The sequence below is a fragment of the Pseudorca crassidens genome, chromosome X (assembly GCF_039906515.1).
Source record: "Pseudorca crassidens isolate mPseCra1 chromosome X, mPseCra1.hap1, whole genome shotgun sequence".
Classification (NCBI taxonomy): Eukaryota; Metazoa; Chordata; class Mammalia; order Artiodactyla; family Delphinidae; genus Pseudorca; species Pseudorca crassidens.
In genome coordinates, this window is record NC_090317.1 from 117,336,105 (window position 1) to 117,361,779 (window position 25,675).

At 40.3% G+C, this 25,675-nt stretch overlaps 1 protein-coding gene across 10 annotated transcripts in view; it reads left to right on the forward strand.

The window, feature by feature from the left end:
• SH3KBP1 (SH3 domain containing kinase binding protein 1) overlaps window positions 1-25,675 on the forward strand; it is a 344,093-nt gene that overhangs the window by 136,487 nt on the left and 181,931 nt on the right. The window lies entirely within an intron of this gene.

Consider the following 25,675-nt stretch of genomic DNA (forward strand, 5'->3'; position numbering starts at 1 on the left):
TTTCCCCCTTCTGAGGCCTCAAGGCAGATTTTTCAGGTATCAGCTTGTTGGAGTTTTGTTTTCTCCCCTATCTGCCCTTTGTGACATTGTTGTGTGAAATGGTAGGAGAGATTCTATAAGATGGCAGAGACAACCCGACTCAATTCTATACTGAAATGGAAACTGGATTGCCTCAGTTTCTCCCGAGCCCATCCTCCCCATGGACCAGGCCGGGTGCACACTGAGCACGCCCGAGGTAGATTAGCTTTCAGCTGCAGGCTTTTCAGGGGCTTATTACTTCCTTAAAGAGAAACATAGAGCTGTTCAAAAGCAGGAGCCGGAAATGTATTAGCAAAGAGTTCCATTAAAAGGAAAAAAAAGTCAAGTTTACATAACCATGGGGAAGAACAGCTAATCTTTCATCAAATTTAGGCTGCAGAAGAATTTGTCCAATAAACTGTCCATTGATCATAGTGCTTGAGACTTCAGCTTTGTGTCTGTCTTCCTTCCTGCTTCTTCCTCTACCCCCTCCAGCTGCCCTGGGTTACATTTCCTTTTTTGAATTATTCAGATGAAATATTGGCTGGAGGCCCACGCTGCTTAGCAGCTATAGGATTTTCTTTCTTGTTTTTTTTTTTTTAAACCCCATCCTGCCAATGGAGGGGATTTCCCATTTTAAGAATTTTTTAGGCCTACCTAGCTCTAAAACTATAGTCATCCCCCAGAGCACCTCCTACATTCTTGCAAATAGGTTCCAGAACTCCTGAGGCCTGCCCTCGTTGGACTTGGAGAGCTAGAGTTCCCTTGCTGATCTGAGCCTCTCCCGTTTCTCCTAATGCTCCTTGGGTCAGTGGGCCGAGGAATGGCATACACGTAGACCAGCGGCAAGGCCTCTCTGGCCAGCCTTGTTTTTGTAAAGCAAATAAGAGAATTAAGGTAATTCATTAATTTAACAAGATAAGGGATTAATTAAGTTAAGGAATAAAGGTGATTATCCAGGTAAGTTCGACAAAATTACCTGAGAGCTTTAAATCAATGAAGGAATCGAACTTTTTAGATAATTGTCTCTTTACAACGAAAAATCTGACCTTTGAGGTCCCCTACAGAATTTTTCAGTAACCAGAAAATGGCATTAAAGGGACCGGCTTACTGACTTAATGTTTTCTTTCTAAGCCTCCACCTTAGGCCGACAGCCTGATTATGACCAGCTTTTTACTCTTAGGTCCTAATCTGCCAGTGGCTCTGAGACCATAGCACATGGGGGCGTCCTGTAAATATGAAACACATAACAAACCATCTTCATTCTGGCCCAGGCTTCATACTGACCCCCGGGTCACCTGGGCCACACATAAATTCCCAGTTGAAGGGAAGAATTGTGTACCAGGGCCAGTGCCGTCTTTGGCCCCGCCCCCCACCCACCAGAGCTAACAATATCCTACTGCTCCTTATAATAAACAGCAGGCTGGATTGATTGGCCTTGTCAGGCCACATAAATAGTTCATTGTGCTGAGCTCAAAAGCTACATTTTTTTCCCACCCCAAATCAGTGAAAAACCACTTTTTCTCCCCCTTAAAACAAGGATCAGAGGCTAAATCTGTGGGACGATTCTAGTCACTTGTAAACACTTCCGTCCAACTAATTTTTCAAGTTTTATGAGTTATCATAAATGACCGAAGCCTCCTCCTTCCCTTTGTTTCCATCAGGCTTTGTCCCTAGAAATCTCTTGGATGTTTTTGTCTGTTGCTGTTGTTATGGAGGGAAGTTGCTTTCAGAGTTTAGTCACAGGCTAATTTGATTCACTAACATGGGATTTTCTTATAGTATATGAGTCCACCTTGTGATTCAGCCTTGGACCCTGTGTGAATTTGGTAGAATTAACACAGGTTCTTTTTCTTCATCTTTATCAAAGATGAGATGACTGTTCACTTTATATGGGCCATATCATTTGATGCAGGCTTAGCAATGGTTTAATAAAGAAAGATTGAAGTCTATTTCTATGAAAAGTCTGAAATTGAACCATTTCATTGTGTCCTGAACTTGAGATACACTGAGCTGAAGAAGTTTGCCCAATTGTGTCCAGTGATTTTTGCGTTGGGGACGTGCCTCACTTTGCAGCAGGGGTGAATGGGTTGTAGTAGCTCACAGTGTGGGATGAGCTCGCCCTCCCCAGGCACCTGCATAAGGTCAAAAGATATTCTACATTTGAAGGAGGCTATTCATAGCCTTGAGAAAAGGCCAGGACCATGGAAACATTAGTTTGGGGACCGATTAGTTTCAGTTTTCAGCTTTAACCTTTGCAGATCTCTACAGAGTTGATTTAGGGAGGTACTGGAATGACTCCACAGGCTTTTTATTTGAGAAAAAAGATGTGACTGAAATTGAGAGAAAGAGAGAGAGAGAGAGAGGGAGAAGATCATCCAGTTGGCTTGGCAGCCATCAGCTATATATTCCAGACATTAGCACTGTTGAGGACAGTTATGTCTGCTCTCACCCTTGGCCACTTCTCTGGGCTTTACCCAAGTCACAGTGAAGGAGCTTCCTGGTTCAGACAAGCTTTCCGCAAGGCTTAAGAGGTCATTTTTAAATTTAAACTTGCAGCATGGATGTTGTATATCCTAAAGTTATCCCAGACTCCAGAATGTTGACAAATTGCAGCCAGAAAATCTAAAATTTTTTCTTAGAGCCAGAAGTCATTCTCATGAACCAGAAAGAAAAACGTTGTCTGTTTCCTTCTGAGAATGATTTATTCTTTTGTTTCTTCTATCATTGAACCCATATAAGAGAGTGATGGGCCCTTCTAAAATGGAACTTTGCTATATGGAAGAATTTTTTTAAAGATATTCATACCTCGAGTTTCAAACCAAAATTGAACAGAATAGGTACTTAGCAGTTAACAGCAAATACAATAAATATATCCTTAAAAATGAGCAAGGAGGATTTTGTCCATTTGAATATGGACTCTTTTCTACTTGAAGTAAAATGGAATAAAAAAATCTTTTGGTTTCATCCTTATAAGGGTTTCCCAATCAACTTTATCCATGTGATAGGTTAAGTGTCCAGGCTGGAATCAATACCCTGCTGGCCTGTGTGAGGATCAGCTTCTATTTCAGGGCTGTAGTTTCCCAGTTTTTGCACTGTTAGCAGACCTCATGGGGAAGCTGCCTCTCTCTGAACCCCTCCTGCTGCCTATAATTTTGGACATTGTTCCTTACTCACTTTGGGGTGGGTACTAACAGACATTCAATTACACATGTTTACTGTGTGCCTACTGTGGCCCTGGCCCTGTGCTAGGTGCTGGGGCAGATAGAAAAACTAGGAAACACCAGCTGGTCCTGCCTCTAAGCAGTTCCAATCTATTGTATCACTTGGGAAATGTTGAGAAAGTGCTGCACGTTCCTTGTATCTTTTTCCTGGCAAGGTGGGGATATGTCTCTTATTTACTTCTGTCATTCTGAACGTGAAGCCACTCCGCGTGTTTCTGGTTGGCTTTATATGTCCTTGTTTCTATTTCCAGTTTATCATGAATTCAGTGTTTGGTAAGTCTCTATTGTATTTTGCACATTTATTATTCTTTGCTACTATTATTATTGTTGTTGTTATGCTCTCCTGATATACAGTGTATTTTATAATCATCTTTTTAAGTCGCTCTGCTACTCTGGCATCTGCCTTCCGAAAGATAATCTGCTTTCGCCATCTTTATTTAAGGTTTGTTACGCATTTGCATTTTACTGCCCCTTCCGGAGATTAGTGCTGAAAGATCTGATGGCTTAAAGGATATTATTTGTAACAGGTACAGCACTGACGCTACGAGATAAGATTCAAGTTGAGATGGGGGAGAGTTGCTCTCTAAGTTGGTATGTGGATATGACTGTGATTGTAGAACATGACTCTTTGAGGCTCATTTCTCGTGTGTTTAGTCCTTCAGACGGGTTTAATTCAAAAGTTTTCCTTGACAGAGAGACCAACAGCTGCTCTGCCTCTGGTGACACATTGTTGCTTTAAAAGTTAGTGCAGAAACTCTCCAGAATTCATTTTGTGTGTTGATGGGTGATACATACATGCCCCTCAACATAATATGGGCCTAGTGTTTGCGCACAGAAGGGCTCTCCATTTTGGTCTGCTGCCTGTAGCTGTCAGAAGAATTTTACCTACTGTTTAATCTTTCTTTCTCTCATAGTTTCAGCACTTGTCATTCAATCCCTAAACACATCCGGCCATAGTGACCTCCCTCCCTTGACTGTACTGAAGGGGAAACGTTTGTTCGAGCTTTCTTGTCTTTAGCATTTACTTAGCAACTTGGAATAATATCCTTGAGGTATCCATTGGCCTGCTCATCAGAACGTGAGTGAGTGTGTGTGTGCGTGTGTCCATAAATGTGCATGTGCTGCCATGGCACTCTTGTATTGGCTCAGAGACAGTGGCATGGATCTTGATAGGCTGTGAAGGATGGAAAATGTCAACCACTTTGGTTTTCTAGTGCTTTGTTGTTTAAGGTAGATGTGAGATCTGGGGATTTGTTTCTAGAAACAAGACTTTTTCCCTTCCAAATTTCTTTTTGGAGAAGCAAATGTGAGTTACCTCGAGTTAACTAGGAATCGGAAAATGTGGTGTGTTGGGTCAGATTTTTCTTCAAGTTTCCAAATCATCTGTCATTTTTACCTAGATTGCTGGCTTTTATGCACAGATAGAAGAGTAAGAGTTAAGAGAAGGCATTACTATTCTGTGGAAGCTCTTGGCTATCACCTGTGCTATTCTTTCGCATGGGAAGATAAAAATAAAGCCTGCCATCTGGCAGTGAACGTGGATGAATATCATATATAGTCATTCAATAATATATATGCCTGTGTGAATGTATCTGTACGTGCATTTATGGTTTTGGGGGTTTTTTTTTTTTACACCCGTGAGCCTTCATTCTTGAAAGTTTGAGAGTAAAGGGGCCATAAAGATCTTGTACAGTAAATGATCCTTGGCTGCATTTCTGTTTTATTAGGAGCCTGTGTTAGGACCAGTAGTTGATGTTAGAGTATGTTGCCCTTGTCCATTTTCTTATCTGAGTAGTACTGCCTGTTGGGCTTAGGGGTGGGTGTGAAATGGGTGGAAAGAAGCCATTCTAGAGGGATGTTGCTTTCATATTTTTTTCTATAATTTTTAGTGTGTGGGTCATTGACAAAATTGTTTTTAGAATTTTTCTTCTATTATATTTATCTCCTTTTAATCTCTGTGTCTTAGTGATAAGGCATTAACAGTGGAGTCATGAGTGTTGCGTGGAATAATGATTTAGACTTCCACCCAAGTCCACCCAGAGGACCATCCCTGAAGTGGTTTTGTGATGGTGGCTCCACCTGGTGGCTCTCCTAGGAAACTCCTCCTCCTCCCCACCTTTTCTTTCTCCCGGGGAGAATCTTGAGCAGGATGCCTTTGGTTCCTCTGATTTAGTGTTCTCAGTCCACGCAATTCCATCTCAGACCTACGGCCTCTCACATTATACACATGTTCTCTTTAGCTCCTTTCCTTTCTCTTCTAATGTTTGCTCCTTGAACTCGTAGAATCTGTTTCTCCATCCTTGTTCCATCTGTTTTACCCCAACTGACCAGGATCATTGTTGATAAGCATAAAAAAAAAAGAGACTCCTACAGGCACGACTCTAGTTATAGATATTAATTTGGACACAATAAAGAATTACATTAAAATCCACGTTGGTAAGCCATGGTCTCCTCCTTAATAGCTCCAAGTACCCCTAACTACTTCTTCACTTCTTGTTGAACCCAGTTTTCGTCAAAGGAGCAGTATTTTATTACTGATGTTGTTTTCAGTTGTCAGCAGGTGGTGAAATAAAGAGCCAACTGGCCTTGCTGGCTTCATTATCGTTTGTCACTTCTCTACAGGATGCCCCTTCCTGCTTAGTAGGCACGGGCTGCCCCCCTGCCCCCCTCTGGGTATACCACCGAGCATAAGTGTTCTTGATAAATAAGTTTGTTTCTTCTTTAATTTCATTGTTTAAAATTTTTTTTACTTGATGACATTACAGATGTGCCTTGTTTTAGCTGCATTATGGGTTAGTCTGGGAACTTAATCACCACTTATGACTTTGTTTCTATGGGAAAAAGATTTGGAGTTCTAAACACTGTGCATAGTGCATAACCCACTTGTAAATCTGACTTGATTTTTTATTTTGTTTTTATATTGCTGGCATAAAGCCTTAGGTACCTTTTAAAAGTCAGAGAGTCCATATAAGTGGGGATAACTGAAGTTTTCTCATGTCGTAGAGGAGTTTACGATTCACATGATGCAGAATGCTGGAATTGTACAAGCTCTGTGCAATACACCAGGCTCCAAGGATAGCTCTGGGTTCAGCCACATTGCACCATTGTACGCAGTGCTTATTTTCACAAGTTGTGAGTTGGACCTTGGTGTGCCCAAGTTTGCATGTATAAGGCATGTTGTAATAAAAGAGGGTGCTGTTGTATATTTCCATCTATTGGAGAGGAGACGATGCAACAAGCTCAAATGGATGTTGGCCAGCATTTCCCAGCGCATGTTGTGCAGAATTGTAGCCCTAGAAAATATTCCACAAAAGGAGGAGAAAGAGAGAGATAAGGACATAAAGAGAGAGAGAAAGTTGGCTGTCTGGACAAATAACTTTTGGGTACAGCTGCACGCACAAGCACCCTCTTAGAGACTAACAAATGAACTAGCGTCTCGCAGGCTCTCAGATGTCCTATGTAAGGAAACCTGCTTCACGTTGACCACCGAACCACGTTTCACTGAAGACTAGTTAGGACTCTGCTTTGGGGTATGCTGGGCTTTAAAATGCAGAGCAAGGAGCTGTCTAAGCATGTCCAAAATCATCTTCAGAGTCTACCTTGCGCAGGTAATGTTAGAGTGAGTGAGCATAGGTGGTGGTGCTGGCACTGCAAGAAATGACTGATGATGCTTCTCAAGCCCATGGCCGTGAAAAAACAAGTTAGATGATGCTACGAGAATATTCCCCAAATCTAAAACTTGAGAGCCAGTCTTTTTTGGTAGTTTTTCAAGTGACAAGCTGAAAGAGATTTTTTACCTTGATCATTTTTGGGGTCCTTGTATCTAGGAGTGTCCCCCTGGTCTGGGCTTTGGCAAGGAAAGTGGGCTGAGTGGGCGGACCCAGTGAACTGCGAGGCCAGGTCCACCTGGGACTTGAGTCAGGACAGAACCTAGGAACCCAGGGGCGGATTTTATAATGATGACAGAATGGTGGTCCCCCATAGTCAAAACATTCCCATTTCCTTCTCCATCTGCTTTGATAGAAATGCAGGGAATCTTAGCTTTTCCTGATACCATTAAAGCGTGATTCGACATGGAGAAGAGCTCTGTTCATTCTCTCCCCTTCCTCATGAAAGAGGCGGCCATTTTGAGTTCAGGTGATGAACCCACCTGTGGGACTGTGAGGACAAGCCATGTAGCCTGATGTTTCAGAGTTCTGGAATCATAGAATTCCTGATGTGGCTGAGGTCCCTGATAGTGACCCAGCCTTTGGCCTGATACAGGGACCCATGGAGTCTCTGCCCAGGGGACCTGAAAGGACATGCCTGTGGTCTGGGGGACTGACCTTTGCTAAGGCCCACATGAGCTTCTCCTTTTCCAAGGAGGGGGGAGTGTTCTCAGAAGAGAGCTGGTAGGTTAATTGAAAATAGTTAATTAGAGGTATTGTACTGGGACAGTAGCTGTCCTCACTTGTGGAGAAAGCCCTGGAAAGGGGGCCTTTTCTTCTGAAGTTTCCTTATTCTCTTTTAATTACACAGATTGGTCCTCCTGGTCTGTCATCACAGCCTGGTCCCCCCATGTCACCTGCAGGCTCAGCTTAGTCTTTGGACTTGCGGCTTTTGGTGCTTGTGAAGCTCTGGGACTGTTATGCCCTGAACAATGAGGACATTTCATGGCCCATCTTCCTAACCCACTGTCAAGCTGACAGCAGGCCCAGTTACAGTGCTAGGTGGGCCACCCTTTTGTCCCCACCGAGAAAGGGAAAGAAAGAACAGCTTAAAGCTTCCCCTGGGTGTGTGTGTGTGTGCATGTGGTGGGGGAAGCACATTAGAAGAGGACTAAACTGCTTGTTCCATTAGTGTTTCTCTGGAGACCTGAATAAGCTCAGTGGCAGCAGGGCCTTGTTGCAGGAAAAATGGCTGTAGGCAGAGTCCAGACCCCCCTTCTGCTACACCCCCAAAGTTTCTGTAGGACTTTGGGCAACTCTCATACTCTGTTTTCTAATCTGTAAAATAAGGAGATTACTCTTGTTAATTTCCTTAGGGAAATTGTGAGGATAAAAATTAGGAAAGAGAATAAATTTAGGGACAGAGGGTGGTAATAGATTGAAGTAGGGTGGGGAGTCACTCCCTGAATATAGTAGTAGTTGTTATTAAAGATGATAAACTGCTAGTAAGGCCCCAGAGTGTTGGGAAGAAATTATTGATATCTGGAAACGAATAAAGTGTTGTTTCCATGAAGCAACCAGTGATCAGATGTGCACAGAGGATTCTCCAGGATAGACTATATGCTAGGCTATAAAAGAAGTCTCAGTAATTTTAAAAGGATTAAAATCATGCAAAGTATGTTCTCCGGCCACAGTGGAATGAAATTAGAAATCAACAACAGAAGGACATTTGGGAAATTCACAAATATATTTGTGAGAAATTAAACAACATACTCGTAAATAACCAGTGGGTCAAAGAAGAGTCCACAAGGAAAATTTTAAAATACTTCGAGGGACTTCCCTGGTGGTCCAGTAGTAAAGAATCTGCCTTACAATGCAGGGGACGCAGGTTCAATCCCTGGTGAGGGAACTAAGATCCCACATGCCATGGGACAGCTAAGCCCGCGTGCCACAACTACTGAGCTCACCTGCCTCAGCTAGAGCCTGCGTGCTGCAAAACTACAGAGCCCTCGCGCTCTGGAACCCACACACCACAACTAGAGAAGAGAAAACCTGCACGCCACAACTAGAGAGAAGCCCACGTGCCTCAGTGAAAGATCCTGCATGCCTCAACGAAGATCCTGCGTGCCGCAGCTAAGACCTGACGCAGCCTAAAATAAATAAATAATAAGTAAATCTTTTTAAAAAAAGGAAAAGAAAAAAATAAAATACTTTGAAATGAGTGAAAATGAAAACACAACATATGAAAATTTATTGAATGCAGCTAAAGCAATGCTTTGAGTGAAGTTTATAGCTGCAAATGCCTATATTCACAAAGAAAACAGATCTCAGATCAATAGCCTAACTTTTTTTTCCAGCTTTATTGAGATACAATTGACATACAACACTGTGTAATTTTAAGGTGTACAACATAATGGTTTGATATACATATATATTGTGAAATGATTATCATAATAAGGTTACTTAACACATCCTTTACCTCACATCGTTACTTTTTTTTTTTTTTTTGGTTGTGGTGGTGGTGAGAACGTGTAAGATTTGTCTTTCTGTGATTTATTTCACTTAGCCTAATGCCCTCAAGGTTGATTCACGTTGTCCTTATTTTTTACGGCTGAATACTATTCCTCTGTGTGTGTGCACGTATGTGCATGTGCATGCGTGTGTTTGTATCATATTTTTAAAATCCATTCTTCCATCAATGTACACTTAGGTTGTTTCTGTCGTGAATAATGCTGCAGTGAACATCAGGGTGCAGGTATCTCTTTGAAATAGTGATTTAATTTCCTTTGGATATATACTAGAAGTGGGATTGTCAATAGCCTAACTTTTTACCTTAAGAAATTAGAAAAAAGAAGGGCAAACTAAACTCAAAGCAAGCAGAAAGAAGGAAATAATAAAGATCAGCGTGGAAATAAATGAAATAGAGAATAGAAAAACAGTGTAAAAAATCACTGAAACCAGAAGTTTCAATTGGCTCTTTGAAATGGTCAATGAAACTGATAAAGTTTAGCTACACTGATCAAGAAAAAAGGAGAGAAGACTTAAACTACTAATACGAGGAACTAAAAAAGGGACATCACTATTTATCTTAGAGAAATTAAAAGAAATATGAGGGAATACTACGAATAACTTATACACTGCTGGTGGGAATGCAAAATGGTACCTCTGCTTTGGAAAACAGTGTAGCATTTCCTCAAAGTTTTAAGTATAGTTACCATATGACCCAGCATATCACACCCAAGAAGAATGAAAACATATGTCCACACACAAACGTGCACACAAATGTTCATAGCAACATTATCCCTAATAGCCAAAAAATGGAAACTACCCAGATGCCCATCAACTGATGAATGGATGAACAAAATGTGGTTTAATCCATACAATGGAATCTTATTTGGTGATAAAAAAGAATGAAGTACTGATACATATTACAACATGGACGGGCCTTGAAAACACTATGCTAAATGAAGGAAGATACAAAAGATCTCATATTATATGATTCCATTTATATGAATGTCCAGAATAGACAAATCCCTAGAGATGGAAAGTAGATTAATGTTTGCCCAGAGCTGGGTGTGGGGATGGAAAGTGACTGCTAATGGGCGTAAGGTTTCTTTTTGGGGTGACAGAAATGTTCTAAAATTAGATTGTTGTCGTGGTCGTAAAATTCTGTAAGAACATAAAAACCATTGAATTGTACACTTAAAATGGGTGACTTTTATGGTACATAAATTATATGTCAGTAAAGCAGTTTAAAAGAAAAAAGATTACCGCACAAATTAGTGTTAAAATGCAGCATCTGGTTGTGCCTGTCTGTCTGTCCATCTCTTTCTCTTTTCCGTCCTCTGCCATTACCCCCTCCCAGCTGAGGGACAAGATGTGTCATTCCATTTATTCAAGTCTTTACAAATTATATATTTCTCAGTGAAGCTTTATTTTTTCCTCATCCAATCAGTTGCCTAGGAGATGGTGAGTCTGAAGGATCAAAAAGACACTGTTTTGCTAGAGATGACCTAAATATTAGGTAATCGATTCGAGAAGGGTAGAGAACTGACAGTGGCATTCTGTTATTCATTTCTCAAGGAAAAAAAAGAAAAAGAGTTTCCTGTAAATCAAAAGCCAAACTTCTTATATTATAAGTTCTGTGCTTCATAGACAGCCTTTGCTGGAAAGGAAAGAATCCATTTATGGTTCCAGTTTTTCTTGCCGTTGTCAGTAACTCTGCGTTGGCCATTTTTGCTCCTAAATCTTTATCTGCAGCTCTGATGATTTCTTTAGCAAAGATTCTTAGATGTGGAATCACTGGACAAAAGCATGTATATATTTTCTGGGACTTTAAGTTGTTATCAAATCGATTTCTTGAAGGCTTACCGCACCACCAGAAGTGGGGAGAGTGCTTATTAGTGTTTTTAGCTGGAATTTCTTTGATTAATAGGGTGCTTGAACATTTTTTTCCCTCTGTTGTTCGTTGGTATTCTTGGCTCTTACATTGAGGTCTGGGTATTTTTCTTACTGATTAGTGTGTTATTCCTTTGTCATTCACGGCAGATTGTGCTTCCCAGTTTGTGGGCTTTTCATTTTATTTACAATTGCTTTTGATGTACAGAAATAGTACATTGTTATGCAGATTCGTATATTGATGTTTTCTTTGGAGATTTTCTCTGAATAAATTCTCACCTAATTTTTTGTCTCCTTTATACTGGCTTCATTTTTTACTTCCAATGTTTAATTGATATGGAATTTTGATATATAGTATGGGGTTAGTGTGCAAATTGATTTTTATTTTGCAGTAGCTACTTTTCCAGGACCATTTATTAAATATCCAGCCCCCCATTAATTTTTGATACATCGTTTATCATATAAACTCTTTTGGACTTTCAATTCTATACCATTAATTTGTCTAACCATTCTTGTATCAATATAGTTAACTATGGTGGCTTTATAATATGTTTTAATATATGGTACGGCTTTTTTTTTAGATAATCAAACTTCATCTATTTATTTGTTCATTAATTCAAAAATATTATTGAGTACCAGTTTGTGCTAACCATTATGTTAAGTGGTGTGATACAGTGGTGAGTAGAGCAATAGTAGACACCCTCCCTCCCCTCCTTCAATTCTTTTTTTTTTTTTTTTGGAAGACCACAACAAAAGCAACAATGATTGCAATTACCAAACACGAAACACACTCATACTATGTCATAATATTGACATTCAGTCCAGTAATCCTCCACTGTACAGCTCCTTTACTTTGCAGTGAAAATTGATTTGTATACTTTTTGCCTCTGAGTCCTTGTGGGATTTTTTTTATTTATTCAAACAGAAAGTCACAAAAATTATAATCATCCTCATCAGTTCACTCAGTACCATGTAATTAATTTTCTTTTTCATCTTGATCTTTTGTTAGCACTTTTATGAATTTCATCAGTTTTCCATTAGAGTTCTGAAAATGCTTATTCATTCAGTTCAGCAGTATAGTCAGTTACCAGAAACCTGTACTTGTCAGAGTCTTTTCCGTGAATTCCTTGAAGATGAAACCCTTTTATAGGAACATTTTTGCAAAAGCATCAGAGTACACCCAGAACTGTCTGTAAATGACAAAAGACTAAAAATGACCACGGTTAAAGATTTGATGAAAGTTCATAATAATGCAATTGACAAGGAAATTTAGTTATTTCTGAGATATACATTTTAAAGTAATAACTAGAATCATGACTTATAACATTATACCAGAACATATAAGATTTTTAGAAATTTCATATAATGTCTGAAACAAATTTTTTTTTTGCGGTACGCAGGCCTCTCACTGTTGTGGCCTCTCCCGTTGCGGAGCACAGGCTCCAGATGCGCAGGCTCAGCGGCCATGGCTCACAGGCCCAGCCGCTCCGTGGCATGTGGGATCCTCCCGGACCGGGGCACGAACCCGTGTCCCCTGCATCGGCAGGCTGACTCCCAACCACTGCGCCACCAGGGAAGCCCCTGAAACATTTATATTAACATATTTCCATACAAATAACCCAAAGAAATTGTAGTATTAGTTGTTTTTTCTGTTTGTTTGTTTGTTTTTATACTGCAGGTTCTTAATAGTCATCAGTTTTATACACATCAGTGTATACATGTCAATCCCAATCACCCAATTCAGCACACCACCATCCCCACCCCACCACGGTTTTCCCCCCTTGGTGTCCATACGTTTGTTCTCTACATCTGTGTCTCAACTTCTGCCCTGCAAACCGGTTCATCTGTACCATTTTTCTAGGTTCCACATACATGCGTTAATATACAATATTTGTTTTCCTCTTTCTGACTTACTTCACTCTGTATGACAGTCTCTAGATTCATCCATGTCTCAACAAATGACTCAATTTCGTTCCTTTTTATGGCTGAGTAATATTCCATTGTATATATGTACCACAACTTCTTTATCCATTTGTCTGTCGATGGGCATTTAGGTTGCTTCCATGACCTGGCTATTGTAAATAGTGCTGCAATGAACATTGGGGTGCATGTGTCTTTTTGAATTATGGTTTTCTCTGGGTATGTGCCCAGTAGTGGGATTGCTGGGTCATATGGTAATTCTATTTTTAGTTTTTTAAGGAACCTCCATACTTTTCTCCATAGTGGCTGTATCAATGTACATTCCCACCAACAGTGCAAGAGGGTTCCCTTTTCTCCACACCCTCTCCAGCATTTGTTGTTTGTAGATTTTCTGATGATGCCCATTCTAACTGGTGTGAGGTGATAGCTCATTATAGTTTTGATTTGCATTTCTCTAATAATTAGTGATGTTGAGCAGCCTTTCATGTGCTTCTTGGCCATCTGTATGTCTTCTTTGGAGAAATGTCTATTTAGGTCTTCTGCCCATTTTTGGATTGGGTTGTTTGTTTCTTTAATATTGAGCTGCGTGAGCTGTTTATATATTTTGGAGATTAATCCTTTGTCCGTTGACTTGTTTGCAAATATTTTCTCCCATTCGGAGGGTTGTCTTTTTGTCCTGTTTATGGTTTCCTTGGCTGTGCAAAAGCTTTGAAGTTTCATTAGATCCCATTTGTTTATTTTTGTTTTTATTTCCATTACTCTAGGAGGTGGATCAAAAAAGATCTTGCTGTGATTTATGTCAAAGAGTGTTCTTCCTATGTTTTCCTCTAAGAGTTTTATAGTGTCTGGTTTTACATTTAGGTCTCTAAGCCATTTTGAGTTTATTTTTGTGTATGGTGTTAGGGAGTGTTCTAATTTCATTCTTTTACATGTAGCTGTCCAGTTTTCCCAGCACCACTAATTGAAGAGACTGTCTTTTCTCCATTGTATATCCTTGCCTCCTTTGTCGTAGATGAGTTGACCGTAGGTGCGTGGGTTTATCTCTGGGCTTTCTATCTTGTTCCATTGATCTCTGTTTCTGTTTTTTTGCCAGTACCATATTGTCTTGATTACTGTAGCTTTGTAGTATAGTCTGAAGTCAGGGAGTCTGATTCCGCCAGCTCCGTTTTTTTCCCTCAAGACTGCTTTGGCTATTTGGAGTCTTTTGTGTCTCCATACAAAGTTTAAGATGATTTGTTCTAGTACTGTAAAAAATGCCATTGGTAATTTGATAGGGATTGCATTGAATCTGTAGATTGCTTTGGGTAGTATAGTCATTTTCACAATATTGATTCTTCCAATCCAAGAACATGGTATATCTCTCCATCTGTTGGTATCATCTTTAATTTCTTTCATCAGTGTCTCATAGTTTTCTGCATACAGGTCTTTTGTCTCCCTAGGTAGGTTTATTCCTAGGTATTTTATTCTGTTTGTTGCAATGGTAAATGAGAGTGTTTCCATCATTTCTCTTTCAGATTTTTCATCATTAGTGTATAGGAATGCAAGAGATTTCTGTGCATTAATTTTGTATCCTGCAACTTTACCAAATTCATTGATTAGCTCGAGTAGTTTTCTGGTGGCATCTTTCGGATTCTCTATGTATAGTATCATGTCATCTGCAGACAGTGACAGTTTTACTTCTTCTTTTCCAATTTGTATTCCTTTTATTTCTTTTCCTTCTCTGATTGCCGTGGCTAGGACTTCCAAAACAATGTTGAATAATAGTGGTGAGAGTGGACATCCTTGTCCTGTTCCTGATCTTGGAGGAAATGCTTTCAGTTTTTCACCATTGAGAATGATGTTTGCTGTGGGATTGTCGTATATGGCCTTTATTATGTTGAGGTAGGTTTCCTCTCTGCCCACTTTCTGGAGAGTTTGTATCATAAATGGGTGTTGAATTTTGTCACAAGCTTTTTCTGCATCTATTGAGATGATCATATGGTTTTTCTCCTTCAATTTGTTAATATGGTGTATCACATTGATTGATTCGCGTATATTGAAGAATCCTTGCATCCCTGGGATAAATCCCACTTGATCGTGGTGTATGATCCTTTTAACGTATTGTTGGATTCTGTTTGCTAGTATTTTATTGAGGATTTTTGCATCTATATTCATCAGTGATATTTGGTCTGTAATTTTCTTTTTTTGTAGTATCTTTGTCTGGTTTTGGTATCAGGGTGTTGGTGGCCTCATAGAATGAGTTTGGGAGTGTTCCTTCCTCTGCAGTTTTTTGGAAGAGTTTGAGAAGGATAGGTGTTAGCTCTTCTCTAAATGTTTGATAGAATTCACCTGTGAAGCCATCTGGTCCTGGACTTTTGTTTGTTGGAAGATTTTTTTTTTTTTTTTGCAGTACGCGGGCCTCTCACTGTTGTGGCCTCTCCCGTTGCGGAGCACAGGCTCCAGATGTGCAGGCTCAGCGGCCATGGCTCACGGGCCCAGCCGCTCTGCGGCATGTGGGATCCTCCCAGACCGGGGCACAAACCCGTGTCCCCTGCATCGGCAGGCGGACTCTCGACCACTGGGCCACCAGGGAAGCCCCTGTTGGAAGATTTTTAATCACAGTTTCCATTTCACTCCTTGTGATTGGTCTGTACATATTTTCTGTTTCTTCCTGATTCAGTCTTGGAAGGTTATACCTTTCTAAGAATTTGTCCATTTCTTCCAGGTTGTCCATTTTATTGGCATAGAGTTGCTTGTAGTAGTCTCTTAGGATGCTTTGTATTTCTGTGCTGTCTGTTGTAACTTCTTTTTCATTTCTAATTTTATTGATTTGAGTCCTCTCCCTCTTTTTCTTGATGAGTCTGGCTAATGGTTTATCAATTTTGTTTATCTTCTGAAAGAACCAGCTTTTAGTTTTATTGATCTTTGCTATTGTTTTCTTTGTTTCTATTTCATTTATTTCTGCTCTGATCTTTATGATTTCTTTCCTTCTGCTAACTTTGGGTTTTGTGTGTTCTTTCTCTAGTTCCTTTAGGTGTAAGGTTAGATTGTTTACTTGAGATTTTTCTTGTTTCGTGAGGTAGGCCTGTATAGCTATAAAGTTCCCTCTTAGAACTGCTTTTGCTGCATCCCATAGGTTTTTGGATCATCGTGTTTTCATTGTCATTTGTCTCTAGGTATTTTTTGATTTCCTCCTTGATTTCTTCAGTGATCTCTTGGTTATTTAGTAACGTATTGTTTCACCTCCATGTGTTTGTGTTTTTTACATTTTTTCCCCTGTACTTGATTCCTAATCTCATAGAGTTGTGGTCAGAAAAGATACTTGATATGATTTATCTTAAATTTACTGAGGCTTGACTTGTGACCCAAGATGTGATCTATCCTGGAGAATGTTCCGTGCGCACTTGAGAAGAAAATGTAATCTGCTGTTTTTGGATGGAATGTCCTATAAATATCAATTAAATCTATCTGGTGTATTGTGTCATTTAAAGCTTCTGTTTCCTTATTTGTTTTCATTTTGGATGGTCTGTCCATTGGTGAAAGTGAGGTGTTAAAGTCCCCACTGTCATTGTGTTACTCTCGATTTCCTCTTTTATAGCTGTTAGCAGTTGCCTTATGTATTGAGGTGCCCCTATGTTGGGTGCATATATATTTATAATTGTTATATCTTCTTCTTGGATTGATCCCTTGATCATTATGTAGTATCCGTCCTTGTCTCTTGTAACATTCTTTATTTTAAAGTCTATTTTATCTGATATGAGTATTGCTATTCCAGCTTCCTTTTGATTTCCATTTGCATGGAATGTCTTTTTCCATCCCCTCACTTTTAGTCTGTATGTGTCCCTAGGTCTGAAATGGGTCTCTTGTAGACAGCATATATATGGGTCTTGTTTTTGTATCCATTCAGCAAGCTTGTGTCTTTTGGTTGGAGCATTTAATCCATTCATGTTTAAGGTAATTATGGCTATGTATGTTCCTATGACCATTTTCTTAATTGTTTTGGGTTTGTTTTTGTAGGTCCTTTTCTTCTCTTGTGTTTCCCACTTAGAGAAGTTCCTTTAGCATTTGTTGTAGAGCTTGTTTGGTGGTGCTGAATTCTCTTAGCTTTTGCTTGTCTGTAAAGCTTTTGATTTCTCCGTTGAATCTGAGTGAGATCCTTGCAGGCTAGAGTAATCTTGGTTGTAGGTTCTTCCCTTTCATCACTTATGTATATCATGCCACTCCCTTCTGGCTTGTTAACCTTACGGGAGTTCCCTTGTATGTTATTTGTCGTTTTTCCCTTGCTGCTTTCAATAATTTTTCTTTGTCTTTAATTTTTGCCAATTTGATTACTATGTGTCTCAGCGTGTTTCTCCTTGGGTTTATCCTGTATGGGACTCTGTGAGCTTCCTGGACTTGGGTGGCTATTTCCTTTCCCATGTTAGGGAAGTTTTCGACTATAATCTCTTCAAATATTTTCTCGGGTCCTCTCTCTCTCTCTTCTCCTTCTGGGATCCCTATAATGCGAATGTTGTTGCATTTAATGTTGTCCCAGAGGTCTCTTAGGCTGTCTTCATTTCTTTTCATTCTTTTTTCTTTATTCTGTTCTGCAGCAGTGAATTCCACCATTCTGTCTTCCAGGTCACTTATCTGTTCTTCTGCCTCAGTTATTCTGCTATTGATTCCTTCTAGTGTAGTTTTCATTTCAGTTATTGTATTGTTCATCTCTGTTTGTTTGTTGTTTAATTCTTCTAGGTCTTTGTTAAACATTTCTTGCATCTTCTCGATCTTTGCCTCCATTCTTTTTCCGAGGTCCTGGATCATCTTCACTATCACTATTCTGAATTCTTTTTTGGAAGGTTGCCTATCTCCACTTCATTTAGTTGTTTTTCTGGGGTTTTGTCTTGTTCCTTCATCTGGTACATAGCCCTCTGCCTTTTCATCTTGTCTATCTTTCTGTGAATTTGGTTTTCGTTCCATAGGCTGCAGGATTGTAGTTCTTCTTGCTTCTGCTGTCTGCCCTCTGGCGGATGAGGCTATCTAAGAGGCTTGTGGAAGTTTCCTGATGGGAGGGACTGGTGGTGGGTAGAGCTGACTGTTGCTCTGGTGGGCAGAGCTCAGTAAAACTAATCTGCTTCCCTGTTGATGGGTGGGGCTGGGTTCCCTCCCTGTTGGTTGTTTGGCCTGAGGCAACCCAACACTGTAGCCTACCTGGGCTCTTTGGTGGGGTTAATGACTGACTCTGGGAGGGCTCACGCCAAGGAGTACTTCCCAGAACTTCTGCTGCCAGTGTCCTTGTCCCCACTGTGAAATAGAGCCACCCCCTGCCTCTGCAGGAGACTGTCCAACACTAGCAGGTAGATCTGGTTCAGTCTCCCCCGGGGTCACTGCTCCTTTCCCTGGGTCCCGATGCGCACACTACTTTGTGTGTGCCCTCCACGAGTGGAGTCTCTGTTTCCCCCAGTCCTGTCAAAGTCCTGCAATAAATTCCCACTAGGCTTGAAAGTCTGATTCTCTAGGAAGTCCTCCTCCTGTCGCTGGACCCCCAGGTTGGGAAGCCTGACGTGGGGCTCAGAACCTTCACTCCAGTAGGTGGACTTCTGTGGTATAAGTGTTCGCCAGTCTGTGAGTCACCCACCCAGCAGTTATGGGATTTGATTTTATTGTGATAGCACCCCTCCTACCATCTCATTGTGGCTTCTCCTTTGTCTTTGGATGTGGGGTATCTTTTTTGGTGAGTTCCAGTGTCTTCCTGTCAATGGTTGTCCAGCAGCTAGTTGTGATTCTGGTGTTCTCGCAAGAGGGAGTGAGTGCAAGTCCTTCTACTACACCATCTTGGTTCCTTCTCTGTGGTATGGCTTTTGTCCTTCCTGTTATCACTCTTCATTTTCAAAAATATTTTAGCTGCTCTCACTTGTTTATTCTGAAATCATGTTATCAAGTTAAAAATTCCATTGGTATTTTGTTTTGAATTGCATAAAAGTATGTCAGTTTAGAAAGAACTGACATTTTCCTGACTTTTTTTGTTTAAAAGTTTTGTATTGTGTCATATAAATTGTCTTTATGTACGGGTGCATAAGTGAAACTCTTTTCTCCCCTCACCCCTTTACCCCAAATGTCACAGGGGTCCAATTCTTGCAAATATATCACCACATTAAAACATATATCTACTTCTGAATTCTAAACAGCTGATTCTAGTGATTCACTGACATATAGGATATTACTGTTTAATCACGTTATGGTTTAATTTGTGCTGCCTTGCTTACTCCTTATAATCCTTTTCCTATATAGATTGTGGTTATTGTTGGCTTTTGTAAATAGGATCGTTTCCCCTTCATACTTTTTTCTTATTGCCAATCCACAGAAGAATTTAACTTTGGAATATTTCTGTCATAATAGCCATTTGCGGAATACTCTTGTTAATTAAAAAAAATTCCCTTTTGATATAGGAGAATTGCTAGTACTTATTAGAAGGTGGATGAGTAGAAATTACAAAAATTCTATATTTGAACAAATGACATTTTTCTCTTTCTTTTTTTTTTCTATTGGGGTGTAGCTGTTTTACAAAGTTGTGTTAGTTTCTACTGTACAGCGAAGTGGAGTTCCCAGTGCTATACAGCAGGCTCTTATTAGTTATCCATTTTATACATTAGTATATATATGTCAATCCCAATCTCCCAATTTATCCCACCACCACCCCCACTTTCCCCCCCTTGGTGTCCGTACATTTGTTCTCTACATCCGTGTCTCTATCTCTGCCTTGCGAACTGGTTCATCTGTACCATTTTTCTGGGTTCCACATATATGCGTTAATATATGATATTTGTTTTTCTCTTTCTGACTTAATTCACTCTGTATGACAGTCTAGGTCCATCCCCGTCTCTACGAATGACCTGATTTCGTTCCTTTTTATGACTTGAGTAATATTCCATTGCATATATGTACCACATCTTCTTTATCCATTCGTCTGTCGATGGACAGAACAAATGACTTTTTTTTTTTTTTTTTTTTTGCTGTACGTGGGCCTTTCACTGTTGTGGCCTCTCCCGTTGCGGAGCACAGGCTCCAGATGCGCAGGCTCAGCGGCCATGGCTCACGGGCCCAGCCGCTCCGCGGCATGTGGGATCTTCCTGGACCGGGGCACAAACCCGTGTCCCCTGCATCGGCAGGCGGACTCTCAACCACTGCTCCACCAGGGAAGCCCGCAGAAATGACATTTTATAAACAAAAATTCCTTGACTTCTTTTTTTCAGTAAGATTAATTTATTTGATTTCCTCTCATTAGTTTTATTTATTTTATTTTATTTTTTAAAATTTTATTGGAGTATAGTTGATTTAAAAATTCCTTGGCTTTCATAGAGCTTTACAGTTTACATAGAGAGAGAGACTGAATGACTCATTCACTTCTGAGAATTACCCTGTGAAGGGTGGTGAGAGAAGCATCATTATCAGTCCATTTTAAATATAAAGAAACTGAGGTGGGGAGAGGTGAGAACTGATTTTCCCAAGGCACCAACAGAGGCAGACACCGAAGGTCTCTTGCTGCCTTCATCTCACAGAAATATATGCAGTAATACAAGTAATAGTGTCAGAAAAGCCTTAGTGAGTGGCTGATCTTTAATGATTATTTTTGGGCACTTGTGACTGTTGACTGCATTTCATTCTATAGTACACTTATAGTCTTCTTTTTCCGTGTGTGTGTGTGTGTGTGTGTGTGTGTGTGTGTGTGTTTAGATTTTGATTTTCTTTCCTAGATTGTAAACTCCTTGAAGGAAGAAGCCACATTGTATTCATCTTGGAACCAACTTTAATTATTGGATGAAAGCACACTTGACCCTTGAACAACGTGGGTTTGAACTGTGCGGTCCACATAATATACAGATATCTTTCAACAGTAAATACTGCAGTACCACATGGTCCATGGTTGGTTAAATCCATGGATGTGGATTAAATCCGCGGATATAGAAGACCGACTATAAATTATACTCAGATTAACCCACACGTCGTTCAAGGGTCAACTGTATGTAGTTCGCAAACACCCCAACCTTTTTGCAAAATAAAATACCAGAAGGAAAACTATCAGAGGGAGAACATGCTTATTAAGTTATATATTTAGGGAGAAACTGTTGAAATTCTGTGATTCAGAGAAATTGTCTTTGGTGACTGAGTACTGAGGAGAGAGGAGACTTACTAAGTATCTGGTTTGGAAAGTGGATTATGAGAATAAGGACTACATTTAGCTCTGGGCCTGATAATGGGCCATTAGTAGAGAGTGAGACAGCAAAATACATTTCCAGAGGAGGAAATTTGAACCAGATCTTGAGTAACAAGATTGAAAGTAGAATTAAGTTATAAGGGTAAGTGTGTTTGTGTGAAGGCTCCTAAATGTTTCATGTTTCCTAGTATAACATGAGATGAAATGTATCCGGGGTATGGGAAGGTTTAGATTTTATGTCATCCTTTTAATCTGTGTTTGATTTTACACCCTTCCCCAAGGTTTTCTAAATGCGACTATAGCGTTCAGTTTATTTTATGTCCAACAGTGTATCCACTCTTCCCTCCTTTCTGGACTCCTTCCTCTGATATTTGAGTGTTCAGCATCACCATCGACAGAGCTAGGGAGAGAAAGTGAAGATACTCATCAAAAGAGATGGTTGGATTATGTGTTAATTTTGCTTGTGTGGAATCCCATATTTATTATGCATTACCAGCGATTAGTATCATGTTTTCAGATTTCAGTTTAAGTAAAATCTGTCTGTGTAACCACCTCTTGTTGACTCACTGAAGATGCCGGAACTTTGGAGCAGGGAGCCCTCTTCCCCACTCCCCCTTGGATGGGTTCTTCAGTATTGTCATTGCTTGCAAAGGAAAATCAGATTTCCCAAGGTTTTGTTATTGAGTTTTCCCCTTATTTCTTTTAACCCTTTTTTCTAGATCCTGGTATTTGACAGAGTAAAGTGCGCGCACGCGCGCGCGCGCGCGCACACACACACACACACACACACACACAAGAACTGTTGTGAATAGTTCTCTTTTTAAAAAAATGTTGTTTAGGGAAAAAAATGATACCAGTTGTTTTAAGTTTAACTTTTAAAAAGCTTTAAAGCAGCTCTTTGATAATATCATTGGGAGTAGTTTGTTTCTTTTGAAGAAATAAGCTTCCTTTGTAATTTACTTTTGTCTAAATCATTAAGATAAAAAGTAAGACACTTGAAGTTATATAGGAAGAGAAAAAGTAACTAAGTTGCCAATGTGTCTGACACTAGCAAACCCAGATGAGCCAGGAATGGAAATTCTGATTCTATTTTGTACTTATATGTACACTTCAAAACATACTTCACCGGCTTCCCTGGTGGTGCAGTGGTTGAGAGTCCGCCTGCCGATGCCGGGGACACGGGTTCGTGCCCTGGTCCGGGAGGATCCCACATGCCGCGGAGCGGCTGGGCCCGTGGGCCATGGCCGCTGAGCCTGCGCGTCCGGAGCCTGTGCTCCACAACGGGAGAGGCCACAGCAGTGAGAGGCCCGCGTACCACAAAAAACGAACAAACAAACAAACAAAAAACAAAACATACTTCACACTTGCCTCCTAAGCTTGGGCTCTGTAGCCCTGACCTTCTTGCACAGAATTTGTGTGCAATTCACAGTTGTGCTTAAGAGCCTCCTTCCCGCCTTCTCTCTTTCCTTTCTTCCTTCCCTGTCCCCCTGGCTCCCTCTCCATCCTCCCTCTGTGATGTCTTACTCTTTAAGCTCCATCTCATTCTGGAACTAGGTCCTGGGGTGTGCATATATCTGCGTATATTAAATGTGTGTCACCAGCTCTTATTTACATTTGTGGAGGCTTGACTGGAATAACATGGATCATTGAAATCCACGTTAGACCCGCAGACACCCTTTTGCAGTTTATTAGAAAGGCTTATGTAGGATGCTATTTCACTTTTCTCATTCCTTGCTGATCATCTCAGGTGGAGGTGTTAATAAATTTAAAAATCACCAACCTAAGCAGCAAGAAGGAAGAGAGGAAGAGAGGCAAGCCTCAGTTGGGTGGTTCCGCAGGATCAATCTCTCCCTCTGCCTACATCTTCATAAATTATGAACTGTATCGATCTGTTCATATTGACGTATGGACTCATTCTATCAAAAGCCCAAGTTGAAGTGGAAAATGGAAAGTGATCATTTATTAGAGCTGAGGAGTGTCAGCTTTGTATTGAAACCAAACCAAACCAGACCGACTCTCGGACGGCCTCCCTTTCAACCTTTAGATTGCATATTGCCAGAGGCAGGTGGGGCCTGGGTAACCAGCAAGACTTGATAACAGTTGACAAATATCCTATCCATTTTCGGGGGCTTAGAACTTGACTGTGAGTTCACTGAGGCTGGAAAACCATTTGTGTGCCTTTTTCTCCCTTATACTTCTGCCCAGGATGAGTCAGAGACCTTCATTCGAGGACTTATGAGACATTCAGATAGTTCACAGCTCTCACAGCCATTAGCAATCTTGGGAAGGTCATTTCACCTTTGAAGCATCAGTTTCTTCCTCTGCAGATTGGAAGGTTGACTGAGAAGTTTTCAGTATTTTTTAAGTCTGGGGACTCTTTCTAAAAGTTTTTGACTCTTTGGATGACAAATTTCCTTATCTGCGTTAGCACATAACTAGGTCTTCAGATTAGGGTCATGGTACCGTTTATATATAGTCCTGTGAAACATTTTAACCTGTGTGCCCTCATTTTGGCTATTAAGCCCTTTGGAATGTTAAAAAGCTGAAGGATCCCACTCTTCTCTTTGCAAACGCTATCCAGGGTCCCCAGGAGGGAATATTGGGATCCATTCTACATATTCTCCACAGCCCATTCGAGCTCCTGTGGCCAACAAATGTTTGTTGGATGAATCAGGTTCCCACATGCCCTGTCAGAGATTTCTGGAGAGCTTTAGAGGATTTTGGTTCTTTGCTGAGAGAGCCCCATGGTGGTTTTATTGGGTAATGAATTTAAAACAGCGTTTCTGCCTTTGGTAAGCCACTTGTTCTTGCCCACTGTACGGCAGTGCAGGTTCTTTACTCAGCTTGATTGTGCAGGGTTGAATGGGTGGTGAGATGTGTATTCATTTTGCGTTCACATTAGCATGTTTCAGAATCCCACCTCCCCCAAAAGGCTTTTTTCTATTAGCTCCATTTTTATATCAGTAGGTGTAGGATAAAATCATCCATGGCAAATTGGGTTAACTTGCAAACTGTGGGTACCAATTCCATTCCCCCAACTTGGTTAGATGATGCGTGAAGACTGCTAGCTAAGTGATGTAGGTCTTTTAGCCTGTTTCATATTTCAAAATAAGGTTTTAATAAAGATATGTAAAATCAGCTCAAGAAGGGACTTGAACAGGTCCCTATACACCTATGTTCGTAGCAGCATTATTCACTATAGGCAAAAGGTGGGAGCAACCCAAGTGTCTATCAATGGATGAATGGATAAACAAAAGTGCTCTATCCATGCAATGGAATATTATTCAGCTCTAAAAAGGAAGAAATTCTGATATGTGCTACAACATGGATGAATCTTGAGAACATTATGCTAAGTAAAAGAAGCCAGTCATAAAAGGACAAATACTGTATGATCCCACTTGAATGAGGTCCCTAGAGTAGTCAAATTCATAGAGACAGAAAGTAGAGTGGTGGTTACCAGTGGCTGGAGGGAGTGGGGAGATGGGCAGTTCTGTTTAATGGATATGGAATTTTAGTTTGGGAAGATGAAAGAAGCTCTGGAGATGACTAGTGGTGATGGTTGGACAATAATGTGAATGTGCTGAATGCCAGTGAACTGTACCCTTAACAGTGATTAGAGTGGTAAATTCTATGTTATGTATGTTTTACCACAATTTTAAAAAAGAATCAAGAATGATATGGCAAATACTCAACACCCTTCTACCTACCATCAGCTAAGAAATTTTTAAAATTAATAATTACCATTGAAATGTCGTATATGTTACCCTACCTCAATTGAATTGTGTGTTTTTTGAGGAGTAAAGGATGACTTGGGTGATAGAATTCTGGGACAGGAAAACTTTCCTTCTGCTTTGTTTTCCGCTTGCATTTGTTAGCTAAAGACAAACATACTAAACAAGTAGGAAATTAGTAACCTTTTCCTGGCCTTTAAAATTAGTGTTTCTAGAAACTTCTAAAAAGAACTCTTTCTAGAAACTTCTTTTACCCTTTGGGGCTGGATGAATATGGAGAAACAGTCAAGGGAAATGACACTTAACTTACCAGGATAGAAGAATGATAGTGTATTTGCAGCCTTTATCTTTCCTGAGTGTGTGTGTGTGTGTGTGTGTGTGTGTGTGTGTGTGGTGTTTTTTTAATTAGAAAATGAATTTATTAAATATAAGGCCAGAGGTTGAAGCCACTGACAGATAATATGCAACATCACTGTGGGGAAAGGGGCTTCTTTAGTGAAAAGACCTCTGCCACCACTGACACTCAGAACTAGATGTCAGAAATTCCATTCCTGCCCCCTCCGA